Below are 3230 nucleotides of genomic sequence, written 5' to 3'. Positions count from 1 at the left end.
TTAAGGCTAGTTACTTTTTACAGCAATCTGTTTGAAACAAGAGCCTCACCGCAGGTCCCAGAGCAATTCTACTCTTGTTCCTTCTCTTCCGCTGTCCCATCCTACTACATTTTACTTTTACCTTCTCTCTCCTCTTCATCTTCCTCCTTCTCTCACCTCCTTTTCACCCTTTCCTTCTCTTCCTCTTCCTTCTCTGTCCCTCCTTCATTCCTCTTCTCCCTCTTCTTCTGTTCCTCCCTCTCTCTTTTTTCAATTTATCCACTTCTCTTCCTCCTATTCACTCTTCTTCCCTCTCTCTTTCCCTCCCCCTTTTCTTCTTTTCCTCCTTCTCCCTCTTTCTTTCTTCCCTCCGTCTCCTGTCTTTCTCCTCCCTTCCCTCTTTTCTTCCAGCGTATAAACCTGCCTTGAAGACTCCTCCCTCCATTCTCTCCATCCCTACATCTCTCTCTCCCTCCATCTCATTTCCTACTACCTATTCTAAAATATTTCTTCCTCTGTCACTTTTCCTGCCGTCTTTCTTCCTATTCTTCTTTCTTTATTCAGTTTATTTCCTCCTTCAGCTCTTTTCATTTACATTTAGTTTCTTTCTCATTTCTTTCCTTTTCTTTCTGCTCTTTCCGTGTAATTGTTCTCTGTTGTAATTTCTTTATTACTTTGTCTCTCTTTCAGTCAACCCTCTTTTGCTTTTTTTCTTTCCTCTTTCTTTTCCTTCTGCTCCTTCCCTCACTTACTTTCCTTCCTTCATTTTCTTTTTCTGCTATTTTTTTTTTCTTGTTTCCAGAGGTTAGTTAATAATTTGCTTCCTTCTTCATTCTTTTCCTTTCTCATTCCCTTGCCTTTCTACCTCATCCTTCCATCCCCCCTGCCCCCAGTTTTGCGTACTTGGATTTATAGGGTTTTCTTTTTCTTTTCCAATCCTTCACTTCCCTCCTTCTCTCTCCTCCTCCATTTTTCCACCATCCATCTAATTTTCTTCCATTCACTCAAATTTATTCTCCCCTATTGACTCTCCCCTCACAATTCATCGTTTTTTTCCTGTTTTAGCCTTTCATCTCCTCCTTTCCTTTTCCCATTTTTTCCTCCCTCCCTCCTTCCCTTGCGCCTTTCTTCCCTCATTTTCTTTCTTCCTCCTTCCATCCCCCCTTTCTTTCCCTCCTTCTTTTCTTCCCTTCTCCTTCCCTTCCTCTTTTCTTTTCGTCCTCCTTCCCTCCTTCCTTTCTTTCCCTCCTTCTTTTCTTCTTTCCTTCCTTCCCTCCTTCCTTTCCCCCTGCTTTGTTTTCCCACTGCATCTTTTATCTTTCAGTTCTATACTCCACCTTCATTCCATTTCTTCCATCTCTATGTCATTCACACAATTCGTCTGGAAGCAGCATGGATGTACACACAAAAAGTAGTAGTCTATCGGGATCATGTGTGAAAAAAAACAAATAAAAATCTTTCCATTTTCCTCTTTACACTTTCAGCCAGAGGACGGCAGTTTCTAATTTATTATTGTGCTGCCAGGCGACTTTATTCAGTTTAGTAAAAAAAAAAAACAAAAAAAACAGTGAAGGCATTAATGAACGCTGTGTGTGTGTGTGTGTGTGTGTGTGTGTGTGTGTGTGTGTGTGTGTGTGTGTGTGTGTGTGTGTGTCACTTCCAGATCATAAGGTGTCTCTCTTAAACTGAATAAAAATCATTTGGATGTAGACAATACAAACAGATCATAAAGCGGTCATCTCATTCTCTTTGTCCCATTTAAAATTACTCCTTTCACTGTGACTCTTCATTCATCCTTCCTTCCTTCCTTCAATATTCCAATTTTCTCTTTTTATCTCGCTCTCCTCTACCCCAACCTTTTTTTCTTTTCCTCCACTTTCCTCTTTTCCACTTTCCTTCCTTCCTTTAGTATTCCAATTCTCTCCTTTCATCTCACTCTTCTCCACTTCCTCCTTCCTTACTATTCTCTCATTCTCTTCTTTGTTTCCATATATATATATATTTTTTTTATATCTTCCACCTTCCTTTCTCCATTATTCTATTTCTTTGCATATTTTTTTTAACTTCCATTTCTTTTCTTCCATTCAGCTTTTCCCTCCATCTCATTCAGCTTTATTCCTTCCTCCTTCCTCTTTCCATCATTATATTTCCCTTTGCATCTCATATACTTTCCCTCCCTTCCTTTTCCTCCATTCATCCCCCAATCTCATTTTTCTCCCTCCATTTATTTTTTGATACCCAACTCTGAGCATTCTCTTGACAGTCCGTTCCCTGATACACTCCTCCTACGTGCCATTCACCTCCACATGTCACTGTCCTCCTCCCTTTCACCCTCATTACCTTTATCCTTCCTTCTCGTCTTCTGCTATCCCTCCTCCTTCCTTCCTTCCTTTCAACCTCTCTTTCCTTCATTCTCATTTTCTTGTACTGAGTCTGATCTTTTCCTTCCTCTCATCATTTCTCCTCTACGTATGTCTCTCTTCCCCCATTACTCAACTTCTTCCACTTTCTCGTTTTCCTCCATCCGTCTCGTTCTACCTATACTTCCATTTCTCCTTTCCTCCTTTTCCTCTTCCTCTTCCCATCCTAATTTATTCCTATCCTCTTTTCCCTTTCCGCGTCTTTGTTTCATTTACTTTTCCATCTTATTTTCCTTTATCCTCTTCTTTCAATTTTCTCCATCCATTCTTGATCCTCATTTCCTCTGCCCATTCTAGTTTAATCCTCTCTCTCTCTCTCTCTCTCTCTCTCTACTCCACATCTCTCTTTCTCTTTGTACTCCACATATCTCCTTCTTTTCTCCACAACTCTCCCTCTTTACCCCATATCTCTCCCTCTTTACTCCACATCTCTCCCTCTTTACTCCACATCTCTCCCTCTTTACTCCACATCTCTCCCTCTTTACTCCACATCTCTCCCTCTTTACTCCATATCTCTCCCTCTTAACTCCACATCTCTCCCTCTTTACTCCACATCTCTCCCTTTTCACTCCATACCTCTCCCTCTTTACTCCACATCTCTCCCTCTTTACTTCACATCTCTCCCTCTTTACTCCACATCCTTCCTCCTTACTCCACATCTCTCCCTCTTTACTCCACACCTTCCTCCCCCCCCCTCTCCGTCTCGTGGCCACAAAATTCCACACGAAAAAAAAAGGAAAAAAACTTTCTCTCCTCATTATCACAGAATGGCCTCCAACAGCCTCATAAGCCTCGAGATCTTCCACAGAATATCAAGGGAAAAACAGGAAG

Source organism: Coenobita brevimanus, chromosome 38 (genome assembly GCF_032717465.1).
Source record: "Coenobita brevimanus isolate Jiangsu-jjx chromosome 38, ASM3271746v2, whole genome shotgun sequence".
In the NCBI taxonomy this organism is placed as follows: Eukaryota; Metazoa; Arthropoda; class Malacostraca; order Decapoda; family Coenobitidae; genus Coenobita; species Coenobita brevimanus.
The sequence above is the reverse complement of the archived record's forward strand: the minus strand, read 5'-3'. Positions refer to the sequence as shown.